The sequence below is a fragment of the Saccoglossus kowalevskii genome, chromosome 21 (assembly GCF_978046115.1).
Source record: "Saccoglossus kowalevskii chromosome 21, keSacKowa6.1, whole genome shotgun sequence".
NCBI lineage: Eukaryota > Metazoa > Hemichordata > Enteropneusta > Harrimaniidae > Saccoglossus > Saccoglossus kowalevskii.
Window position 1 is genome coordinate 26,379,142 of NC_140661.1, and position 27,142 is coordinate 26,406,283.

The following is a 27,142-nucleotide window of genomic DNA, read 5'->3' on the forward strand; positions in this document are numbered from 1 at the left end:
CACTGGATGTTATTCTGCATATTTTTCTGATACATTCCATATGCCGCCCTGGGGTGTCTACGTAACCCCATTTGTTGCAGAACACACACAACTTTTTTTCCGTCAACAAACCGAAGCAAACAAAAAAATCACTAATGCACCAAACTGATCCCGTAATGAAATCTCGCCAAATAACGTTCTACAAAATATGATCACCTAACGAAGAAATTATTTTTTTGTTATTATAAGTTCAAAATTCGTCATAATAAACAACAAGAATTGTGGCTCGTTTTTATCAACGTATTACGATTTTTTTTTAAAAACCGTCATTGTTATAAATGGTCGTATTGGAGATAAAAATGGGATAATAAACCAACATTTTGAAGGAAAAAAACGTAGTTTTACTAGTATTTTACCCTGATTAACGATTTGGGCCAGCGTACTGTGAAGTCATTTGCTTATATCATGTAAACGATCGTCTCGCGCGGATCATCACTAGCACGGGATTTACTGTGACAATGTCACGTGTTTATTTTTCAACCCAACTGTTGTCATTTGAAATCAGTCACATTTAGGACTTTATGAATATCTTTGAGAACTTACACCACCGTGACTACCCGTGCTCGTGTCATGTACTATCGTTTTTATTGACATGTGGAATAACATTAAACATTTTTAAATGACGTCATTCGACAATACGCTCGTTGATTGACTGGCGTTGATATTTAAATATTTATAAAAATAAAGGAATGGCACAGTTGTGTCAATAGTATAGCCGCTGTTTTAGTTTATAAATATTTAGACTTATATGAAAAACGTACATGCTTCTGCTGGCTTCACATAGTACAAAAACACGCGTACATATTCAATTACAACAACAGCAGCGAACAAATTCAATATTGTATCCTAAGTGGGGATCACTGGTTCATGACTACCAACCACTGCGCATGAACGAAGACAGTGAACCCGTGCGTCATCCGAGATGAGACTATAAGAGTAAAATAAACATGACTCATTCAAATATGTTAAATCTTTTTAAAATATTGAAACTTTTCTCAATGAATTATTGTACAATGTGTGGCAGAAACCTGTACTGTATTACATGAACGCATTTGTAAATACCGGCTTTCTGCCTTCATTTCAATTCAAATATGGAATTGCGAAATATGGAAAAGCTCAACATTGTCAGCATCCAAACTGCGCACGCATGCTTTCAATCATATTCGAATATCAGACGTAGTGCGGGGACTGCCCATTCAGTCAAAATCCTAAGATTACTGATTGGACAACGGTGAGCCAACTCATTAATATTAACGAAAGATGGTTTGGCGTATGCTAATACAGAATATTCACAAACATATTTGCCTTGCACCCACTTTGTCTGCTTTCAAGTCTCAACTAAAAACTCATCTTTACCATTATCATAGTACATCAGTACAATGATGTGTTTTATCTGGTTTTAATGTAATCTTATTTTTCTAAATAATGTACTTTTTATAACTATTTTTATGTAAAGCGCATTGAGAATGTATGTTCTATGTAACGCGCTATATAAGAATTAAAATAATAATATTTCTCGGACGCGCGAACTCATTTGCGTCGTTCGTTATACATGTTTTTTTACTCAGTGTTTACATATGTGTCACATACGTCAAGGTCTGGCAATGAATACACAGAAACTTTTTCAAATAAGTTGTCAGAAATGTTTTACTATTCGTTAAACATATATTCTTGGAAACAAAATAGTTTGTGTTCGACTGGTTTTTGAGAAGGTTCAGTTTAGCCATATGTGTTGTTATTGAGAACGCCCGGCCAGTGTCAATCGCGCCCTTTATTGGTGAAACTTGTATCTATCCATGAGGACTCAGTTGTTTTGTAGGCCGGGCTGAATTGCGGATTTTCTTTGAATACGTCCGAAAATGCTGTTATCGTGATACCCGACATGATATAGTTTGAATATAATTTGTATTAACCACCTATTTTTACTGTTCTAGTTCGGATGTGTTTGTATTTGTCGGAGGAGAGGGTTATATGGAATACATCCATACAAGTGAATCTATAAAGTAAAAGTGAGGGCAATTTAAGTGTCTCAACAATGTAAACATTTAGAAATTCATAAATAAATGTCGCATGGTGTTTTTTATACTGATTCTGTTTTCAATATGTTTAGTCTTGTGCATAGCAATACAACGTTCTATAATCACCAAAATATAATAACACCTATTTGCTGTGAACTTGAACTTGACGCAGTTTATATTTGTTAAAGAAGTAAATTAGTAAAATCTCTAGTAATATGGAGACATTGTTTAAATTGAACGAATGTGAATAAGTTCAATGTGCGCCCTCTATAGCGTTACTGGTAGATATGATATCCAAAGGTCTTGATTACCCGTGCATGTGTGAAGGGTTGACCCGTAGAAACTTGGGGTGAGGTCGTGGGAGAATTGCAAAATCTTGAATGAACAAAAAATAAAACACACAAACACACACACACTTGATGAAGAATACAAACACTATTTTTCACTGGCAGTATTATCGCTCCCAAAAAATCCAATCCAAATTTAAAAATAAATCTACAAAAAAATGAGATAGACCGCAATTGAAAATAACCAAATGGTTAAAATGTTATTTAAAAATTCCATTGTTTTTTTGTCTTTTTTGGAAAACAAAATTAAGAATGAACGTTATTATCGGAGCAGCAACACGAAAAATGAGTTACATTGTACTTTACAAGAAATGTCTACGCCGTGAAGGAAGGTGAAATAATTATAGTTAGGTGTAGATAAATGCTGCATGTTGTGTTTAATCTTTTTGTTCAGATAATGTCTACTTTGGGGTTTATGTGCCGTTGTTTATTTATCCTATCCCGATCGTCATAACCAGCCTTGATACGATATATAAACAAAGAACAAATACAATATCATAGAAGCTAGAAAAAAAATCTTTGATTCTACATCCGATTCTTATGACAATCACTTTTATACACTTGTGTTTCAAGACTTTTTGTTATTTTGACATCTGATTGACACAACAAATAATTTTAAAACAACTTAAAAGACAATAGCGTTGAAAAGTCCGATTTGTGGCTGATACGATTACTCGGGTCTCTTACTGATGATACGCTGGATAAAGACTATCATTGCATATATAGTTACAAATTATTGGGGATTCCTTATCAATGAATGATATGGTCATGTTGAGGACCACATTTATATATTATTTATTGATGAGAATTATATAATTATTATATAACGAGGATATACCAATGCTATATAGTTAAGTGTAATGCAGCCATGTAAGTGGTATTTGTTGAGACGAAGTTTGGTGCAATTTCTAGCATCAACGGGGAGACTTGTGCTGAATTGTTATGCAAACATCGAGTTCGGAAATACCCACGCCCATATTTCAGAGACCACGCCCACTTTTCCAAAACCGCGCCCAGATTGTAACTCAATGTGATATGTGTTGAGACGAAGTTTGGTGCAATTGATTATTCTTAGCATCAACGGAGAGAGATGCTGAATTCGAGTTACGAACATCGAGTTACGCAGACATCGAGTTCAGAGGACATGCCTATGCCAATATTTCAGAAACCACGCCCAAACAGTAACTCGAACTTAGTTGTATATATTTCCCGTAATTCGAAGTTCAGTTAACTGATAATTAAAATTCGAGTTACTACATTTGAACTTTAAACAAAACAAAAAATCTGCGTTGCCCGTAATTCGAAGTTCTGTTAACTGTTAATTGAATATCGAGTTACAATTTTGGCGTGGTTTCGCAGAAATGGACGTGGGTTCTAAAATCTGTTATAAAATAATTCAATCTTATGTTTAAAAAAAACTGTGCCTGTAACCTTTGCATCAATCCCAAAAATACACCCTCTCACACCGAGCCTTCATAAATACACCTCCCAATCTTTTCTCGTTTATTTTCAAAAATGACTGAATACACATCACCCGGCTGATACACGGAAATTCAAGCTCGCTAACATGATCACGTGACAAACTATAAGTATTCACAGCGTATATTGGAAAAATGCTGAGTTGAGATGAACGATTTTTGCACTACAATGTTGCTTGCACGGGTTCACACAACCCTGCATTAATTACAGTCGAGTCAAAGCATGTACACACATGTAGAATTTGAGACGTCAAAAAAAAACTGTCAACAAACAAACTGCTCTCTGATTGGTCTGATTGTCACGGTGAGATGTTGGGAATGTATAGCCAATCAAGCACATCCATTCTCGTCCTCTTGCGATTCTAATTAAAGCGCCTAAAAGATTGGCGTTTAGCGCCGCATACTACCAATACAATAATGATCTATTCCGGGAATTTTTATAACCCACTAGGTGTTCCATATGTTCTATGTTGTATCACGTGATCAATGCGTGTCGCCAACGCGGAGCGGCATATCCACCAGGACTAGAAATACATAAGCGACAACCTGGAAACATCGGTAAGTGAAATACTTAATTCTTCGGCGACAATCACGCATGGCGATGTCTCGATGGATAGCAATATTTTTTTATGAACAACATCTGACTTCTTAACTTTATTGCGGATTACTCGATATATTTAATTGCCATTGGAGAGTCTTTATTCTGCATCCCACGTAGTACGCGCTGCCACTGCTGTCACTTATTAGTCAACCCGCGCGTTCGATTACCATATATGGGCAATGTATGTATTCATGTATTCGTATGCTTGCGTTGCGGGACGTGTTGGTCATCTTCTAATATGAAGACAGCAAACACCGGTCCATGCCGAATGCTTGTAGCCCAATTAGATATCAATTTGGGTAAGCTGTGGCGATATATCGGGATCACGGTGTCGTTATGAACACAAACACATACATTTGCTGCACAAATTGTTTGTGTATTTCAAATACTGCCGGGGTAATAATCACACCATGTGGTTTTTTCGTTAAACCAAGTATATTGTTGTCAGACATTGTGTCAAGGGAAGCTCATAGACGAGCATCGCTACTGTAGATTGCTTCTCGGTTATGACTTAGTGTTTTGATAGGTAATAGACACGATAAACGCTCGAGGTAGTGCAGTATAGTCAGATTCGGCGTAATGATTTTTATTAAATTCGGATCATAGTATTAATTTCGTTTTCATAATCCTTTCAACGCCATATTTGTTTTCCATTTGGTGCAACATTATGCATGTTTTAATGTATTTTTTTATAATTTCTTTAATAAATTTGGTAGACATAATTTCCCACTGGCCATTAGTATAATCTTTTTTTTTTAAATGTTAATAATTTACAGCGCACACATGGCTACAAGAAAAGTGTAGTAAGAGCCAATATATATCAGTTTACGGCTCTACTGTATATATCGGGGTGGGTGGGTGTTACGGTCTCTGTACTAGTATCTAAGCCCGGTCAATCATTATATATATATTTTATTCAAGGTACAGAGGCCATGCATTAGTATGCATTTCGGGAAATCATTATGTGTGAGCATGTGCAGTTTGAAATGAAACAATTTTAAACGCAATAAAATCACGCGTAGAGTTCACTCCAGCAAGCAACTAATGGCGTCAAACTGGTTGTCGGTTGAATAGACAACATTTTAGACCCTGCATATTTCTATGTGGTGTTTCTATATTTTATTGGGCATTTTTCTGTAAAGAAATCGCTGAAATCATTTCATCTGTTCGTAAAAGAAGCGTCGTTGCTTCGACAATGGGCTCGGACGACTGACTTCCGTCGAAACGTTTCATTTTGATCGGACGGCACCCTTTCGTGTCAACCCCCTCCCCCTCGCCGAATTCATCCTTAAGTGTTAACAGATAGAGCAACGACAACATTTCCCGTGGTTAAAGATACTCGTACATCACTTGGGCCGAATTATGTTGCGTATAAATACTGGTTACCTGGTATTGCATGCCGTTAGGCTTTATGGTGTTAAGTCTCGGCGAGCCATAAACATTGACTCTTGATGTTGTCTCCGAGTTTGGTGCCACTGCTTATATCAAAGAGGTATGATGTTGTGACTATTTGCGTATCAAACATTTATTTGGATAAATTAAACACTTATTTTTCACTAATTAAAAATATGTAAAGCGTTGTAACGTTGGGTTAATGTATTTAACGAAAACGAAAACGGATTGAATGCAAAACTCACTGTATAAGAATACCTGAATGCAAGACTTGTACGGATGTCGGTTTTAATCATCAACAACAGTGTCATCACCAGTTTATTAACCAGATATTAACACCCTAAGTACTAGATAATTTGACCGGGTTTTAGGTGGATTATTAGGAAGTATTTTAGTATACATTACATATTCTGGTATAGTGAGTTATTGTATTAATGAAAATTATACTTTGAAACTGGGAATCTCTAGTTGGACAGATCTACAAAACACATATTGCAGTTAATCGTGTTATACCTATAGACGATTTTGAAAGGACCCGAACAATGTATGTGAAATATTCCTATATATATTTTCTGTATGATATGTACGTTGGTATTTTCACAAAATCAAGGACGGTATCATCTTATAGGATGACATGCCTAATTAAACGAACACATGTTGATGAAGGTCACAGGTGGTATAATACATACGGTCGGGTGTATACGGCACGCGACCATTTAACAGACACGTGCACAAACCGGTAAGCTGATTGGCGACCGCTCCACTAAACAATTATCATTTTTTTCGGTAATATTAGGACAGACTTTAATATTAAATAGTAACTTTGCACACACACTCAAGTAAATTGGATGAGATATGTCTGATATTTTGACTCAAAGATTTGCACAAAAATACATTTTGTCCATAGCTACGGTCAAAAATCACGTTTCCGGCCGTTGTCATGACAACAGTATGACAGGACTATTTTTTGTTTAAATCCGGAGTGCAGTTTGACCAAAAGCATACTTTTAGGTTAGTTCTGAAGTCAGGTTGTGGAATGATGGCGATGACCAGAAACGATCACACTCATCTGGTGAGGAGTCGTTTTCTTCTAATTTAATTTCTTCCTGAACAAGTCGAATTTATGTGCACATGGTATTGACCGCCTCTAAAGCACAAGTCTCAATCTAAGAATAAAGATGAGAGAGTCTTGAATATACTCAAAAATGTGTTTGATAAGTTCACCACTGACACGCACCAGCAAGTAAGGCAGGCATTGTCAGTTACCGATATGGCATTGGTGAAAGGAACCTAACTAGAATATTCACCAAAAGGACATCGATGAATCTTGTGCGTGTCTCGGTAATATGCCGGGTTTGGGAGCTCATCTGTTGCTGCAGGCCACAGCATGGCACCAGCACTTAGTATAAACAGCAGTCTCTTTCAGTCTCAGGATCAGGTCACATACTGGTCTTGGTAGTTGCAGTAACACTAACCTTTTATCGGAAATATAACTAGCCGAGCTTGATGTCGATTTAGGATTCTGCTTACAAATAATTTAGCCAATCATAGTACGTTAATTTTAGCCAATAAAACAACCTCATTAATAGTTATTTACCTATCAGCTCGTCTCCCTATTACCCAATCAAGTACAAGGCCAAAGTCACTTTCCGCCAAAATGCAAGGAATGTAAAATTGTGTATATAAGTGGGTGTTTTGACACATCACGGCAGGAGTTTCAATAAAGTCATCTGTTATAGTGTACACCAGTTCGTCACTCTTGTTATCCACCCCTGAACCTTATCTTAACAATTACACACACCTTTGACATGAAGGTGAACATGGCCAGGGCAAGAGCCCCATGCATGGTGAAGACAAGCCACCCCTTACATGTCTTTTTGCATTCTTGGCAAAGTGGTAGCCATCACAAAGAACCCAATAGTGAAACACGACAACCGGGTCAAATTTTCTGAAAGCTTCAATTGACTACAACACCTGTGTCACATGTAAACAAGTGAGCATGATTCTCCGGCAGGCAAAGTTCACTTTCACAGTCACAGGAGTGTCCAACCCCCTCTCATCGTGTGACTCCCTCATATTTTTAGATCAATTGGTACCAATTGTATCTCTATTAGCAGATTTTCTAATTATTTGCTGCATACTAACTACACTGTCGTCTGTAGTGTTATAAAAAGGGTTCTTTTTTTCAATTAGTCTAGTCATAGTCTCGTCATTTGAGCCTTCTGAATGACCATTTATTATTCCTAAGGGGCGTCGGGCAATTCTTGGTGCTTTTCAAAAAAATCAATGGACCCTCCTTTTATTCATTTTGAAAATGAAAAAATTGTAACCCCTCCTCTATATATTCGGCCCCCCCTCTTTGCTGCTTTGAAAAATATGCTGACCCCGCTCTATTTTGCCCCTCCCCCCTCTGGAATAATAAATGATCTTTCTCTTATATGGCACACAAACATCCACATCCGATGATTAGATTAGCCGATGGGTTGAACATACCAGTAACAAAGCATGTATAAGTTATCTAAACGGTCTCCCTGAACCCATGTTCGCCAGGTAAGGGGACTGTCTTACTCACCGGCTTTTCAGTTAGGGGTGTCTCTGCCATAAGCCTACAAGGGAACCATGAACGTAGTAGTGTAGGAAGACAGTGTGAATGACCAGTGATCAAGGTTGCCAAATTTCGAAAAATGGGGTTCGAACGAACAAATGATTCGGAACGATTGGTAAAGTCGCTAAACCTACTGGTATTTGCCGTGATATTATATATTAAATGACATGATAACCTGATCATTATCTTATGAAACGAGCACATGAAGTGGCTCGAGTTAGTTTTTTCTTCAATCTCAATTCGCAGCCCTGGACTTTTGTGGGAGTCATTCATTACACTTGAAGTGCTTGACACACAAAAATGTTCAAATTACTAATCAACACATGTACCAACAAGACCTGTGATTATTACTAATATGCATATGAAACAAATTATTTAAAATATTAGTCTGACAAAAGAGCACATGATCAATTTTGATCAAAAAAAACCTGGGGAATTCGGTAGGATAGAGCACACATTCAAAATCATGTCTATTTAATCATTCTTGAGAAACAAATGTCCAAATAAACTGTTTATTAAGAAAATATCAAATAGCGGATAAACCACGGGATTGATCAGAATTATTTATTTTTTATAGGTTTTGGGTTTAATGGGTTTCGTCAATGCATGCAAAGTAACAAGTTGAACAGTTAAATCACTCTTGAGAATCTAAATGCTGATTCGAAACTTTTACCATTTATTAAGAAAATCAAAAATGACGAGCAAAGCTAAAGCTATTGGTTGAAACACTCTTAAGCCTGAAATCAAATATGGCGGCCAAACCAAATAAGCAAATTAAGCGACAATAATGTGACTCCAAGGCCGGAATAATTGAACCCTTAAAAATAAAATATAAAATATAGTAATAATGTGTACAAGCTCTGTCATAAAAAATAATGCGATAAATAAAATATACTTAACAGTATTATCAACACAAAATAATAGCATGACATGTATTAGTGCTTTGAACAATAGATTTATTTTATTGCACTGAATGCCGAGTCTTTAGTGACAATTGTGAATAATGTGAAACACACCGTGGTCGAGTTACAACGTGCTTCGGGACAACAAATAAACAAGTCAGACCGCACAGTATTTTACAAGTCGTCAAATATCAGGTCATATTTTAATACTCCTGTATGATAACAGGAAACACTGAAACTGGTATCATCGTCGTGTGTGACGTGTACCACACAGTGGTAACGTCTATTTTCTTCTCTACTCAAGCATTTTATTAATAAATACAATTTTAAATTAAAGTTCCATATGTGTCTGTCGTGTTGCAATATGGTAATTGCAATATCAACATCCGGTAGGTATGATACTCTCATTTTCTGTTGTATACATGTACGCAGTCTATTAGTTATTATGCAAATTTGCGTATATGTTTATAGCCATATCTTCTTTCTCGTCACAAACTACCATGATCAGGACAGGGAATCCTTTCTCACAAATATCAACAGAAATGTCTCATATCAAATATTACATTTCAATCTGTGTATGCATCAAGTAACAGAAACTGTAAAATAAGAAATGTCATGAAAATATTAATAATATTTATTTTCCGAGGTGTCCAGATGTTTTGTGGGCCTTTTTTCAATGAATATATCACAAAACACCGAACGAAGTTTCGAACAAATTTGAAAATTATCAAGTGGAAGCAAAATTAGTTATTGGCGCTTTTGACGAAAATCCATATATTCTTTTATCACTGGACTATGACCAGATGGTCACTGAAGTCGAAAACAGCTTGCAGAATTCCACACACAAAGTATAATTTATTAAATAACAATAGGACACGCACAATTCAAATTACACAATTCAGACACGTACATACATGCATACAACAACACCTAAGTATCACATATACCACCTAGTCTGTAGTTCCTGTGGTATGGGTTGAACAACAGAGCCGCCATGTGTAGTGCTGGCAAAGATATTTTGGCAATAAAATCTTATAATCCTGATTTTCAGATTGGAGGAAAAGTAGTAAAATGTCAAATATGTTTCTCAATATTTGTGTAACGGTGTCATGGGCATAATAATTTATGAACAGACTCATGTGAAAGGTGCTTGAGGTGATTTTTTAGAAGTCACAAATGTGTGAATATTGGCAAAACACAAATTTATAGTTTTCATTTATTCACTTTAAATATTGGCATTAATTGTTTTCTAAAAAAAAGAGTAAATGATCAGCCTTTACATTTTATATCATTCGAAGCTTTGATCCATGATCTGTGTTACTATGGTTACTAAAATAACTGTGATGTCACTGAACTACAATTATGAACAAGTATAGCAATTCAAGTGAACCTGCAAGACGCAAAATGCAAGACATTGAACAATGACCATTTTTGTTGACTTGATAACATTTTCAAAAAATAATAAAAGATTAAGTCATGTGCATTTCAAGGTTATTGATACTAATTCTGGATTACAAGAAACATTACCTCAAATGAAATTCCTTTGCTATATAATCTTATACAAAATTCGCATCTTACGATGCAAGGTATAGTGAGGGAGAGTTCACTGGGCATGGATATTTTGCCGTGACAATTTGATATTCATGAGAGACATGATTGCATGTGATCTGTGTTATTTATGTTGTGTTTGAGGGCGGCTGGATTGGTTCTCACGGATAAATTCCGTAAAATATGCATAGTATATTTATTACTTTTATATATTAAAATTGTGATCATCCATTATATGTTGTTTTGAAATAATGTGAAAAAACTTTCCTCAAACGACGTACGGATTCGTAAGCCGGATATTCAACCACGATCACAATATCGACTACTGATCTACTAACCAAATTAGCTATGTTGTAACGTCATTTCAGATCTACAGTAAATATTTTCAGGGGGTGTCGCTAACCGGTATAAAGGGCGTTTATCGAGTAAGCACTCCACAGCTTTGCTTTTATTTACTATCTTTAGCAGCATAGATTTCCCTCCTTCCTGCAGCCTTTTCTGTAGTCATTTTTTGGCTTTATGTTTCCCCTCCCCTCCTAAGGTCTATTAAATGCAAACGCTAAAACATTATGTCAAAATTATGGCAAACCATATAATGCACATATAATACTTTTTGTAATCATGTCAGAGCCAAAACTGTTAATATTTCTTTGTTTTTTTAGGGGGTCAGCATGTTTTAAGTTTTAAAATATAATGTAGGGGGGGGTCACCCATTTTTTTTATTTGATAGGGGGTGGGTCAACTGAGATTTACACCTGGCAAAATGGAATCTGCCGACCCCCCCCCCCTAGGCCGAAGTAACTGACCAATCCCTAAGTGACATTGAATAAAATAATACAATTCGTCTTAACCACTAAATATTTTGTTTGCCAGCACAATTTCTGTGTGACCTCCCCCTTAACTGTAACTGACATGTAATTAGTACACCGTACTGGCTTCAATTCCCAAACAGAACTGACTAGGGCCTACTTCTACCATATTGTTGTTAATTCGTGCAGCGCTGATCTGGCGATATTAAGACAGTTAAATCGGTGAGTTCCCATTATTATTATGATGTAGTACGTCGATGTAATTTATGTTATCCGATTAGCCATGAAAATCTTATTGTTCAAATTATGATTATAGTGTAAAATGTGGTACATATATGCAGTATGCCATTCGTGATCATATGTGTTATTCATAGCATGTACAATTATATATACATGTATTGATTGATATATATTATTAGAAAGGATTTGGGTAACAAAATATAACAAATGAATAGTCTGCGCACTCAAGTTTGAATATTCAGTTGAGAATTTGTATATTTATGAGAGATCTGCACTACCAGGAATTTTATAATAAAACATTGATTACTTTAGTATTCTAATGACACGTAAAAATCAGATGGTGAAATCAATGCTTTTAAAGTTAAAATGGCCATCATGTCCAGACTTGTATACTATATATAAGGGAATATAGATCAATAATATCTATTGTAAGTTCCTTTTTTGTAAAATAATACACGTCATTTACGTAGTGATGACAAATATATTATTTTTAATTGGGGACGAGAATTCTTTACACTTTTGTAGAGGAGCGTCCACACTTTTTTAGTCACCCCACGTTTCCGATATTGAAGTGTTCATAGTTTTAGCTGAATGTGATGCCACGGATTACGTATACACTCGATCATAAATTTCTATCCACGTTTACATACCGAACTAGTAAATATTCAGTAATACTATTTTTTGATCTGCCAAGTGCGTCTAAATGAGAATAGGTCGCGATATCGCGTTTCAGACAACATTATTAATTTTAGTAATTTTAGTAGTAATTATTTTTTTGGCACTGAAATTAAAAAACAAAATACATTGGATTGGACAGGGGGAAGTCATATTTCAACCATGTAAATAAAATCACACAACTTTAATAATGATAAACATGATGACTGTTTATAAAAGTAAATCGATGACCTGTAACAAATATTACAAATATCGGGTGACAACCATGAGTAAACATTGTAACTAGGTCAGGCAAAATATTAACCTAAAATACCAAACAATATGCAATATCTTATCAGCTCGTGTGTGGGTCCTTATAGCAGGAGTGTCGTCACCTACGCTGCGCGTGCGCGGGAATTGAGTCTCATGCGATGATAACAACACACGCTAAAAACGCAAAAGCTCATGGGTAGACATTTGTTTGTAAACAATGAAACGCTATGGCCATTAGACGCATGCGCATGTGACGACTTCCCCGCTTTAAATTAGTGTCATAGTATAAATTGATAACAGCCAAGAAGTAGGTTTTATAGCTCAGGTAGACGCATTTGACACTACACGAACAGAAAGTAGGTCCATTTATGTGACCTCAAAGTCACACTTGGACAAAACTGGACTAGTATCTGTGTAGTGAATGAACAGGTGTCGCGGGTTAATCAACGATTGACACAATTAGCTGTGTGACGTCATGGCGACGATGCCGACTGATTTAGGGAACGTCCAGTACCGAACATTTCTACACACACATACATGCTCGTTAGGCCTGGTCTAGGGTTATTATACTATGTTGTTAATGTTTAGAATTGTTATTTTCCTGGCCAGTTTATTTATGTAATATTTTACCAGTGTCACCAGAAGTGATGTTTGAAAATTTCACTATAATTAAAAGTGGAGCCTATATTTTGACCTTCAGTCCGCAAGCTTTGGTGGATCGCAAATTTAGATGATGAAATACAAATACAAAAAAATGGTGAAGTAGTTGTTAGTATTATGTGGTGGTAAGATTATAAAGCAACATAGCGGTATTCTAAGTGCGGTGTGTGACATATATGGGATGATGGATGCGTTTTGTTGGCGATCCGCTCCGCTAGAATTGCCCTTATAATCACTTTTGTTGGCAATCCGCTCCGCTAGAATTGCCCTTATAATCACTTTTGTTGGCGATCGGCTCCGCTAGGATTGCCCTTATAATCACTTTTGTTGGCGATCGGCTCCGCTAGAATTGCCCTTATAATCACTTTTGTTGGCGATCCGCTCCGCTAGAATTGCCCTTATAATCACTTTTGTTGGCGATCGGCTCCGCTAGGATTGCCCTTATAATCACTTTTGTTGGCGATCGGCTCCGCTAGAATTGCCCTTATAATCACTTTTGTTGGCGATCCGCTCCGCTAGGATTGCCCTTATAATCACTTTTGTTGGCGATCCGCTCCGCTAGAATTGCCCTTATAATCACTTTTGTTGGCGATCGGCTCCGCTAGGATTGCCCTTATAATCACTTTTGTTGGCGATCGGCTCCGCTAGGATTGCCCTTATAATCACTTTTGTTGGCGATCCGCTCCGCTAGAATTGCCCTTATAATCACTTTTGTTGGCGATCGGCTCCGCTAGGATTGCCCTTATAATCACTTTTGTTGGCGATCCGCTCCGCTAGGATTGCCCTTATAATCACTTTTGTTGGCGATCCGCTTCGCTAGAATTGCCCTTATAATCACTTTTGTTGGCGATCGGCTCCGCTAGGATTGCCCTTATAATCACTTTTGTTGGCGATCCGCTCCGCTAGGATTGCCTTTATAGTCACTTTTGTCGTTTTGTGTGTGTGTGTGTGTGTGTGTGTGTGTGTGTGTGTGTGTGTGTGTGCGTGTGTGTGTGTGTGTGTGTGTGTGTGTGTGTGCGTTGGTAAACCATGAAATGTGGAGCCATTGGCCTGTTTACACACCAACGATGTGAAGCCACTCCTGAAAGTGGAGCCTTGCACTCGGGCTCCACATTGTTTGCTGTTTAAAACAAAGTGTAAACGTAGAAGTAGAGCCAGTAGACCAGACACACACAAACAAAGTGGAGCCCTTTGTACAAGTGGAGCCCCAAATTGGTGGCTCCACAATGTTGCATAATTTATATTAATATTTAATCGAATTTAAGTCAGGTTTGCGAAGCTTAGGTTTAATATTAATATAACGTGAACCATACCTTCCCCGATACTAAACCTAAGCTTCGCAAACATTTCTATGTTCAGTCACGGGATATTCAACTCTAGTTTAATTAAAGTGCAATTCTCCATTGTATTGCATTGTAATTGAGTTTAATTAAACTCCAATTAAAACGCAACCCTATATAGGAACGCGTTTTAATCGAGTTCATATCGCAACTATATTAAAAGTTAATTCAACTATATTAAAAGTTAATTCAATGGTGGCTCCACAATTCATGGGACATGTGTATGGTGGCTCCACAATTCATGGGACACCTGTATGTGTGTGTGTGTGTGTGTGTCTGTGTGTGTGTGTGTGTGTGTGTGTGTGTCTGTGTGTGTGTCTGTGTGTGTGTGTGTGTGTACTTGGATTGCTATATGTTGCGAGGACTTTGCATGGTCAAACGACCTTTATTGCGAGGACCTAGGGAGACTTCCGAGGACGTTTTGACTGTCCTCGGAAAAACACCCTTTAAAAACAAAAGAAATTTGATAAAATACCCTTTGACGTTCTTCTGACAGGGGTCCTCGGTAGGTACAGAAACATTGATGTGTGTGGTTAAAATCCGCACATTTTCATTGGAGGTGTTTTGTGGCTCACAGCGCCACCAAATTAGCATATCCACACACCTTAGGCATACACACTGTACGTGTGTGAACGCGGAATTAACTGCGCTAATTAGGTGGGAGCGCCACCAACCAAAATTTTTTGGTGAATACACACACTATTTTGAAAAGGCTTTTAGACTGATTTTTTAGCTTTGTTGTAAGAATAATTTACGTTTATTCATGTTTAATAATTCCAAAGCCCCCAATCATTCGTAAATTCGACACTGAAACAACTCCATTGCTGAAAAAAGACTTATTACAGAAAAATAAATCTATGGTGTTACCGTATTTCAGTGACGTCCGAGGATTGAAAGCTGCTCACAGCCTGTGAACGCATACAGCAGGTTATCGAGCTGGACACCCCCGGATTGACCTACATAACGTTAATTTGGCAATTTGATGTATGCCAGCTTCAAATACAGTCAGATAACGAACATATGTTAATTTACATAACAGTCCTAAAAAGTACAAATCATTTGAAAATGAAACTTGTATGATAAATCTGGTTGTTACATTTGACATGCCCTGATTTCAAGAATTCGTCATAGTGAACGCCCCATAATGCATTGCGATTGAAAAACTAACATGGCCGCCTTCGTGATACAGAATAGTTTGAATTTGTGGCATTTAGTGTCTCGTTCATTGTTATTCAGGAATTTTAAACATATTAACCATCCCCTGGCTTATATTTGCTAATAAACGAGTGAGTACATTTCTGCAGGTCTTCACAAATGTTCACCAAATCGAATAAACATTAAACTGGTTTTGTACTGAGTTACACGTTGCAAGCGAGCCACTGTCTTGTTAATGACTATCACACGGTTAGGTTTTGTTGATCCAAATAAACCTTCAATTCATGTATTCGAAAAAATTTTATATTAATAGTTAAACATTGAATATATAATTTGTTGTTGTGATATTAAATAATCTAAGTATAAAAATAAACTTAAGCCGAAACCTTTTTTTAATATAACCATGGCGATTCATGACGTACGTGATAACTTAATGCGAGTAATATTAGCGGGATAGCTTCCATTTGTGATAGTCACGCCATTAAGTGTTGTGTGTTTTTCTCCACAGTGTTAGACATGATTTTACTTAATCACGATGATACTATTACTCTATGATTGCTTTTATTTTATTTTGTTTTGTTTGAAACCTTACTTCTGTAATTTCCAAAGTCAGTGTTGTGTCAATAGATATTACTAGTTTTATAAAATAAGATTTAAAAAAAATTCTGGTAGTCTGGTTGGGCTACTAATTTCCAAAAAAAATATAGCCCCAGGACAAGATATTCTAGTGTGTGTGCCTTGGGGGTACTGTAAGTTGTGCTCTGATAAGTCTATTTTTACTGAATAAATAATATGACTGTCTGACTTTCTTGCTGTGCACTGTGAGACTGTGTACTGTTTATTTGAGTGTGACCTACCAGATATCTGGTAAATGTGCCCCTGATAAGTTATACCTATACTGGTTTATTTCAAGAGTATCTTGTATTGTCATTTCATTCTGACATCAGCAAATCATTTGAACAAATGTTAATCATTTGTTAACACACAGGATTACAGCATAATAAAGATTATTTGCAGAGCACAAACAGAAGCTAATGCTGCAAATATGTCTGTCCGTCCATTTTCCTTCAGTTTGTGTTTCAAATCTTGTTCCACTGATCTCAAGAACCACTGGCTAGATTGAAATTAAACTTGGCAGAGGGTTACTATATTCTGCTTGAACCAATGCATATACTGGATTATATTTACAAACCTATGCATGGTTTAGATAATTAGCATAATAATTGTCTAAGCATTTGTATCTTTGCATTTGTTTGCACACATTCATTGAAACTTGGTTCATGATTGCTGAGTGTGTAGATCAACATATAATAACAGCTTCTATTTAGTATGTGTAAATTAATTAGTTAATTTTATACTAATTAATTATTTCAGCTTGTTTATTCCTCACCATAACATGTGCAAGTTGATTTCCTGATAATAGTTTTGTAATTAATCCATATATACTAATTAACTTTTTTATCACGTTTTGTTTGTAATGTAACATTTTCCTTCAGTGGATTGAAACTTAGTACATGCACAGTGTTTGTATAGATTAATATCTAATAATTAATATGTGCAAATGAATTAGCTAATTTGCATACGAATTTCAGTATCATAGTAAAAGCTTTTTCCAACAAATTGAAACTTAGATAATTAGCTTAGCAGCTTATTAATTAACTGTGTTCAGTCTGTTTATTCTGTATTATATTAATAATTAATAATTTTGTCTAAATATTGGGACTATTTGTCCTCACAATGGTAGTGTGTTTGTTAGTCCCCGGAACATGCTGATTCTCTACTTGCAATCCACACACATGATGTATTACAACAAACTGGCTTTTTTCCAAATATTGGGACTATTTGTCCTAGCAATGGTAGTGTGTTTGTTAGTCCCCGGAACATGATAATTCTCTACTTGCAATCCACACACATGATGTATTACAACAAACTGGCTTTTTTCCAAATATTGGGACTATTTGTCCTCGCAATGGTAGTGTGTTTGTTATTCCCCAGAACATGCTGATTCTCTACTTGCAATCCACACACATGATGTATCACAACAAACTGGCTTTTTTCCAAATATTGGGACTATTTGTCCTCGCAATGGTAGTGTGTTTGGTAGTCCCCAGAACATGCGAATTCTCTACTTGCAATCCACACACGTGATGTATTACAACAAACTGTTTTTTTTTCCAAAAATTGGAACTATTTGTCCTCGCAATGGTAGTGTGTTTGTTAGTCCCGGAACATGCTAATTCTCTACATGCAATCCACACACATGATGTATTACAACAAACTGGCTTTTTTCCAAATATTGGGACTATTTGTCCTCGCAATGGTAGTGTGTTTGTTAGTCCCCGGAACATGCTAATTCTCGACTTGCAATCCACACACATGATGTATCACAACAAACTGGCTTTTTTCCAAATATTGGGACTATTTGTCCTCGCAATGGTAGTGTGTTTGTTAGTCCCCGGAACATGCTAATTCTCTACTTGCAATCCACACACATGATGTATTACAACAAACTGGCTTTTTTCCAAATATTGGGACTATTTGTCCGCGCAATGGTAGTGTGTTTGTTAGTCCCCGGAACATGTTGATTCTCTACTTGCAATCCACACACGTGATGTATTACAACAAACTGTTTTTATTGGGACTATTTGTCCTCGCAATGGTAGTGTGTTTGTTAGTCCCCGGAACATGCTAATTCTCTACTTGCAATCCACACACATGATGTATTACAACAAACTGGCTTTTTTCCAAATATTGGGACTATTTGTTCGTGCAATGGTAGTGTGTTTGTTAGTCCCCGGAACATGCTGATTCTCTACTTGCAATCCACACACGTGATGTATTACAACAAACTGTTTTTTTTCCAAATATTGGAACTATTTGTCCTCGCAATGGTAGTGTGTTTGTTAGTCCCCGGAACATGCTAATTCTCTACTTGCAATCCACACACGTGATGTATTACAACAAACTGGCTTTTTTCCAAATATTGGGACTATTTGTCCTCGCAATGGTAGTGTGTTTGTTAGTCCCCGGAACATGCTGATTCTCTACTTGCAATCCACACACATGATGTATCACAACAAACTGGCTTTTTTCCAAATATTGGGACTATTTGTCCTCGCAATGGTAGTGTGTTTGTTATTCCCCAGAACATGCTGATTCTCTACTTGCAATCCACACACATGATGTATCACAACAAACTGGCTTTTTTCCAAATATTGGGACTATTTGTCCTCGCAATGGTAGTGTGTTTGGTAGTCCCCAGAACATGCGAATTCTCTACTTGCAATCCACACACGTGATGTATTACAACAAACTGTTTTTTTTTTCCAAAAATTGGAACTATTTGTCCTCGCAATGGTAGTGTGTTTGTTAGTCCCGGAACATGCTAATTCTCTACATGCAATCCACACACATGATGTATTACAACAAACTGGCTTTTTTCCAAATATTGGGACTATTTGTCCTCGCAATGGTAGTGTGTTTGTTAGTCCCCGGAACATGCTAATTCTCGACTTGCAATCCACACACATGATGTATCACAACAAACTGGCTTTTTTCCAAATATTGGGACTATTTGTCCTCGCAATGGTAGTGTGTTTGTTAGTCCCCGGAACATGCTAATTCTCTACTTGCAATCCACACACATGATGTATTACAACAAACTGGCTTTTTTCCAAATATTGGGACTATTTGTCCGCGCAATGGTAGTGTGTTTGTTAGTCCCCGGAACATGTTGATTCTCTACTTGCAATCCACACACGTGATGTATTACAACAAACTGTTTTTATTGGGACTATTTGTCCTCGCAATGGTAGTGTGTTTGTTAGTCCCCGGAACATGCTAATTCTCTACTTGCAATCCACACACATGATGTATTACAACAAACTGGCTTTTTTCCAAATATTGGGACTATTTGTTCGTGCAATGGTAGTGTGTTTGTTAGTCCCCGGAACATGCTGATTCTCTACTTGCAATCCACACACGTGATGTATTACAACAAACTGTTTTTTTTCCAAATATTGGAACTATTTGTCCTCGCAATGGTAGTGTGTTTGTTAGTCCCCGGAACATGCTAATTCTCTACTTGCAATCCACACACGTGATGTATTACAACAAACTGGCTTTTTTCCAAATATTGGGACTATTTGTCCTCGCAATGGTAGTGTGTTTGTTAGTCCCCGGAACATGCTGATTCTCTACTTGCAATCCACACACATGATGTATCACAACAAACTGGCTTTTTTCCAAATATTGGGACTATTTGTCCTCGCAATGGTAGTGTGTTTGTTAGTCCCCGGAACATGCTAATTCTCTACTTGCAATCCACACACATGATGTATCACAACAAACTGGCTTTTTTCCAAATATTGGGACTATTTGTCCTCGCAATGGTAGTGTGTTTGGTAGTCCCCGGAACATGCGAATTCTCTACTTGCAATCCACACACGTGATGTATTACAACAAAATGTTTTTTTTCCAAAAATTGGAACTATTTGTCCTCGCAATGGTAGTGTGTTTGTTAGTCCCCGGAACATGCTAATTCTCTACTTGCAATCCACACACATGATGTATTACAACAAACTGGCTTTTTTCCAAATATTGGGACTATTTGTCCTCGCAATGGTAGTGTGTTTGTTAGTCCCCAGAACATGCTAATTCTCTACTTGCAATCCACACACATGATGTATTACAACAAACTGGCTTTTTTCCAAATATTGGGACTATTTGTCCGCGCAATGGTAGTGTGTTTGTTAGTCCCCGGAACATGCTGATTCTCTACTTGCAATCCACACACGTGATGTATTACAACAAACTGTTTTTTTTCCAAATATTGGAACTATTTGTCCTCGCAATGGTAGTGTGTTTGTTAGTCCCCGGAACACGCTAATTCTCTACTTGCAATCCACACACGTGATGTATTACAACAAACTGGCTTTTTTCCAAATATTGGGACTATTTGTCCTCGCAATGGTAGTGTGTTTGTTATTCCCCAGAACATGCTGATTCTCTACTTGCAATCCACACACATGATGTATCACAACAAACTGGCTTTTTTCCAAATATTGGGACTATTTGTCCTCGCAATGGTAGTGTGTTTGGTAGTCCCCAGAACATGCGAATTCTCTACTTGCAATCCACACACGTGATGTATTACAACAAACTGTTTTTTTTTCCAAAAATTGGAACTATTTGTCCTCGCAATGGTAGTGTGTTTGTTAGTCCCGGAACATGCTAATTCTCTACATGCAATCCACACACATGATGTATTACAACAAACTGGCTTTTTTCCAAATATTGGGACTATTTGTCCTCGCAATGGTAGTGTGTTTGTTAGTCCCCGGAACATGCTAATTCTCGACTTGCAATCCACACACATGATGTATCACAACAAACTGGCTTTTTTCCAAATATTGGGACTATTTGTCCTCGCAATGGTAGTGTGTTTGTTAGTCCCCGGAACATGCTAATTCTCTACTTGCAATCCACACACATGATGTATTACAACAAACTGGCTTTTTTCCAAATATTGGGACTATTTGTCCGCGCAATGGTAGTGTGTTTGTTAGTCCCCGGAACATGTTGATTCTCTACTTGCAATCCACACACGTGATGTATTACAACAAACTGTTTTTATTGGGACTATTTGTCCTCGCAATGGTAGTGTGTTTGTTAGTCCCCGGAACATGCTAATTCTCTACTTGCAATCCACACACATGATGTATTACAACAAACTGGCTTTTTTCCAAATATTGGGACTATTTGTTCGTGCAATGGTAGTGTGTTTGTTAGTCCCCGGAACATGCTGATTCTCTACTTGCAATCCACACACGTGATGTATTACAACAAACTGTTTTTTTTCCAAATATTGGGACTATTTGTCCTCGCAATGGTAGTGTGTTTGTTTGTCCCCGGAACATGCTAATTCTCTACTTGCAATCCACAAACATGATGTATTACAACAAACTGGCTTTTTTCCAAATATTGGGACTATTTGTCCTCACAATTGTAGTGTGATTTTTATTCCCCGGAACATGCTGATTCTCTACTTGCAATCCACACAAATGATGTATTACAACAGACTGGCTTTTTCGAAATATTGGGACTATTTGTCCTCGCAATGGTAGTGTGTTTGTTAGTCCCCGGAACATGCTGATTCTCTACTTGCAATCCACACACGTGATGTATTACAACAAACTGTTTTTTTCCAAATATTGGGACTATTTGTCCTCACAATGGTAGTGTGTTTGTTAGTCCCCGGAACATGCTGATTCTCTACTTGCAATCCACACACGTGATGTATTACAACAAACTGGCTTTTTTCCAAATATTGGGACTATTTGTCCTCGCAATGGTAGTGTGTTTGTTAGTCCCCGGAACATGCTGATTCTCTACTTGCAATCCACACACATGATGTATCACAACAAACTGGCTTTTTTCCAAATATTGGGACTATTTGTCCTCGCAATGGTAGTGTGTTTGGTAGTCCCCGGAACATGCTAATTCTCTATTTGCAATCCACACACATGATGTATTACAACAAACTGGATTTTTTCCAAATATTGGGACTATTTGTCCTCGAAATGGTAGTGTGTTTGTTAGTCCCCGGAACATGCTGATTCTCTATTTGCAATCCACACACATGATGTGTTACAACAAACTGGCTTTTTTTGCCAAATATTGGGACTATTTGTCCTCCTCGCAATGGTAGTGTGTTTGTTAGTCCCCGGAACATGCTAAGTCTCTACTTGCAATCCACACACATGATGTATTACAACAAACTGGCTTTTTTTCCAAATATTGGGACTATTTGTCCTCGCAATGGTAGTGTGTTTGTTAGTCCCCGGAACATGCTGATTCTCTACTTGCAATCCACACACATGATGTATTACAACAACCTGGTTTTTTTTTCAAATATTGGGATTATTTGTCCTCGCAATGGTAGTGTGTTTGTTTGTCCCCGGAACATGCTAATTCTCTACTTGCAATCCACAAACATGATGTATTACAACAAACTGGCTTTTTTCCAAATATTGGGACTATTTGTCCTCGAAATGGTAGTGTGTTTGGTAGTCCCCGGAACATGCTAATTCTCTATTTGCAATCCACACACATGATGTATTACAACAAACTGGATTTTTTCCAAATATTGGGACTATTTGTCCTCGAAATGGTAGTGTGTTTGTTAGTCCCCGGAACATGCTGATTCTCTATTTGCAATCCACACACATGATGTGTTACAACAAACTGGCTTTTTTTGCCAAATATTGGGACTATTTGTCCTCCTCGCAATGGGAGTGTGTTTGTTAGTCCCCGGAACATGCTAAGTCTCTACTTGCAATCCACACACATGATGTATTACAACAAACTGGCTTTTTTTCCAAATATTGGGACTATTTGTCCTCGCAATGGTAGTGTGTTTGTTAGTCCCCGGAACATGCTGATTCTCTACTTGCAATCCACACACATGATGTATTACAACAACCTGGTTTTTTTTTCAAATATTGGGATTATTTGTCCTCGCAATGGTAGTGTGTTTGTTTGTCCCCGGAACATGCTAATTCTCTACTTGCAATCCACAAACATGATGTATTACAACAAACTGGCTTTTTTCCAAATATTGGGACTATTTGTCCTCACAATGGTAGTGTGATTTTTATTCCCCGGAACATGCTGATTCTCTACTTGCAATCCACACAAATGATGTATTACAACAGACTGGCTTTATCGAAATATTGGGACTATTTGTCCTCGCAATGGTAGTGTGTTTGTTAGTCCCCGGAACATGCTGATTCTCTACTTGCAATCCACACACGTGATGTATTACAACAAACTGTTTTTTTCCAAATATTGGGACTATTTGTCCTCACAATGGTAGTGTGTTTGTTAGTCCCCGGAACATGCTGATTCTCTACTTGCAATCGACACACGTGATGTATTACAACAAACTGTTTTTTTGTCAAAATATTGGGACTATTGGGACTATTTGTCCCCCAATGGTAGTGTGTTTGTTAGTCCCCGGAACATGCTGATTCCCTACTTACAATCCACACACATGATGCAAAACTAACAGCAAACGGGCGTTTGTCCAAATATCCCAGAGTAAAAGAAAATATCATAAGCTACAATGAAAATTTATATGCGCAGATATACCTACATCTGGAAAGTGCCAATGAATGTGCAAATTAGTACTTTTATATTAATTGAGAGGTACAAAATTGCACTTTTGAATGAATTGAGATGCGTTATTGCACACTATCTGATCATCTGGGAACATGAAACTTCAATATAGTATTTCCTGCAGGATGCGACTGACCACAATATACACATTTGCATTCTCCAGAGTTCATTATTGCGTGAATTTGCACCATATGGTTTTGTCAACAGTCCGAACTCAAGCACATCATTACAAATCGCGTACATACATCATGTCGTACATACGAACATTTATTCATTGGTGATCTAAGTCAAGAATGTCGAATGGCAGCCAATTTAATATTAAAAAATCATTAAAATTAACCATCACTGCCATTCTGGTACCGTTTCTCAGTTGTGAATAGTTGGATATATCTTTAACCTGTGCTGACAAGTCATGTGTGAACTTCATATATACGGCATTCATCATATTGAGTTGCGATATGATTTAAGATGTCAGAATAGTGGCCATAGTATGTTGATAATTCATATAAATCAAGAATTTCTGCCATGTGTGACCATATCTTGGTCATGTTTGATTTAGTTCAAATTTAGCACATATATTAGACATTATAAATTCAGGTTATTCATTACCTCAGGCTCATTTCAGACTGGTGGTCATTTTGTTTTAACGAATGCTGCTATGTTGTAATATCTTTGACTTTCCCAGACCATTTATGTTGAACTTTATATATACATAATGTCACACATGTGCATATGTGTTCATTTGATATGTATACGGTCGGGTGGTAGCCGAATTTTGAATTCCGTTCAAAAAACATATAGGTATGTACGTTGAACATTATGGGACCATTCCTTATCTATGACATACTCTGAACTTTCAAACTTTTAACTACGAGGACTATGTAATGCGATCATTTGTTAATATATTATACCAGCATTTCAAATGAATACGTCTGATTAACACTTTACTGGAATTAGAAAAAAGGCTACTATTTTTCGCAAAGTACATAGCGTGTAATGAAGAACATTCATGGGTATTTCGGGCTCACAAGAGGAGCATGAGAACATATTCTTCCAGAATTACGCAGACGCCACCAAGCAAATGACTGCCGTTGCAGTGGTCGCTCGTGGACCCGAAGAATTAGGCGATCTCCGAAACGCAAACGGGCGAAAGCGCTAGCCGCCGCCCGTGATTTTTCTTAAAAGACGATTTTATATCCACATTATCTTTTAACAAAAAACTATTTGAACTTGTAACGCCGAAAAACAGGTGCTAGTTTTCAATGTATTTACAATCGATGCATGCTAGTTCTAGGACTGGGTATCATTACATTGATTCATGGTTGCAAATATAGCATTTCAGATGATTTATGCGTCTCAGAACTACCTTCGAAATAAAGTGGGTATACTATAAAACAGTCACTTTTAAGGCGAGTATCCCACTTGATTTTGACCAGAGCAATCCGTACTAAATTTTAGTTACGTTTTACATTTGATAACAAGATTGTGTGTGTCACAGCTAGTGAATACTTATACTTTGCCTATGAAACGGGTGAGATTCCCACTACCGAACGGAATACTAATTGAAGTTATATGTGTTATGTATCACACCATGATGGGTCGTATTATTATAGGCTGACAACATTCACATAACCGCTTTAGTTCTCATTTCATTTTGAAAATGAAATATCATTCTGTTCTGGATCTGGATAGTGTGAAATCGCATTATACTGAACACTTGAGAATGCAAATTTGCATTTTGTGGCGGCTCAATAAACTTTTTGAGATCGTAACTTTGTCCAAAAAAATTGGACAATGAAGTGTTCTGTTAAATCCAGTATGTAGATGAAAGCAAGAATGGGTCTTGGACAAATTTAAGCAAACGCCGGGGTGTCACTGTAAAGTCCATACACTTTATTTGTAATCAACTTAGAGCATGTATTGTGCCCGGGCTGTGCGTATCATTGCGAATACTGTCTCAGCAATGTTCTGGGCTTAAGCACAGTCCCCGTGACAGGGGGACTGTGGCTTGGGGAATCGGGGTTCGACGTGATTTGTGGTTATATTTGAATGTCATCTCGTGGTTATTACATTATTATTGCTCCAGTTTACAGTAAAACGTCCCGCGTTATTGACTTATTATTTGTTAGTAGTTGAAGGTGTGTAGCTGTAATACCTATTCCTTTTTTTGTAAATCGGCGGTCTATATATTACCTATAAATACATTTCTTACCGATATACCCACATTTGCCCCAGCACTTTATATACCTACCGACCACATCAACACACCCTCGACCTTTTATTTATTACATATTCAGAAATTGCCCTGAGCAAATTTATATTCCAATGAACTGACATTTACCACGGCTGCAACTAGTTACATCATTCCGGCATATACACGAATCATGTTGCAAGCTAATGCTGGGTTCGGAGGAGTTGGATTTGTTGCGAGCAAGCCTTACAGTGCAGTAAAATGCTGGTAAAGGTGTTGATTTTCATATTTGAGGTGAACATCCCGGGTCCCCGTTGAAGCACTACTTTGAGCAATACCATTCACAAGAATTACAGATTACTGTCGACAGAGTCTCACTTTGAACCAGCTTTCAGACGAGGTTTTGAATCGACCTGTCGCTTATTTGCTACACTGGTAGTATTCATGGGAGAGGCTGTTTTTTCCTAATCTGGCCAATTATGATATAAAGTTGTGTTTTGTATCACTACAATTTTCTATGCTGCTTTTGGCTGATACTACTTCTATCTCGCCTGCAACGGGTATGATGTCCACGACAAAATCTGACTGACGATCATCGATGCGGCAGATCTCAATTAGGGTACCGGCTCTGCCGAGTGACCCCCGGACCCTGTACGGACTGTTCCCCGGTACACGCGTGTGGTCCATTGCCTCTAAGCTACAATTAAAAGTA

The 27,142-nt window shown here is 37.3% G+C and overlaps 1 protein-coding gene across 2 annotated transcripts in view; it reads left to right on the forward strand.

Annotated features, from left to right (window-relative positions):
- The first annotated feature begins 4,366 nt into the window (after positions 1-4,366).
- LOC144359574 (beta-1,3-galactosyltransferase 5-like) overlaps positions 4,367-27,142 on the forward strand; it is a 68,493-nt gene continuing 45,717 nt past the window's right edge. For both annotated transcript variants that reach the window (XR_013422038.1, XM_085494779.1), the window contains exon 1: positions 4,367-4,440. The gene's annotated coding sequence lies outside the window, so the exon portion shown is untranslated. The remainder of the gene's footprint in view (positions 4,441-27,142) is intronic.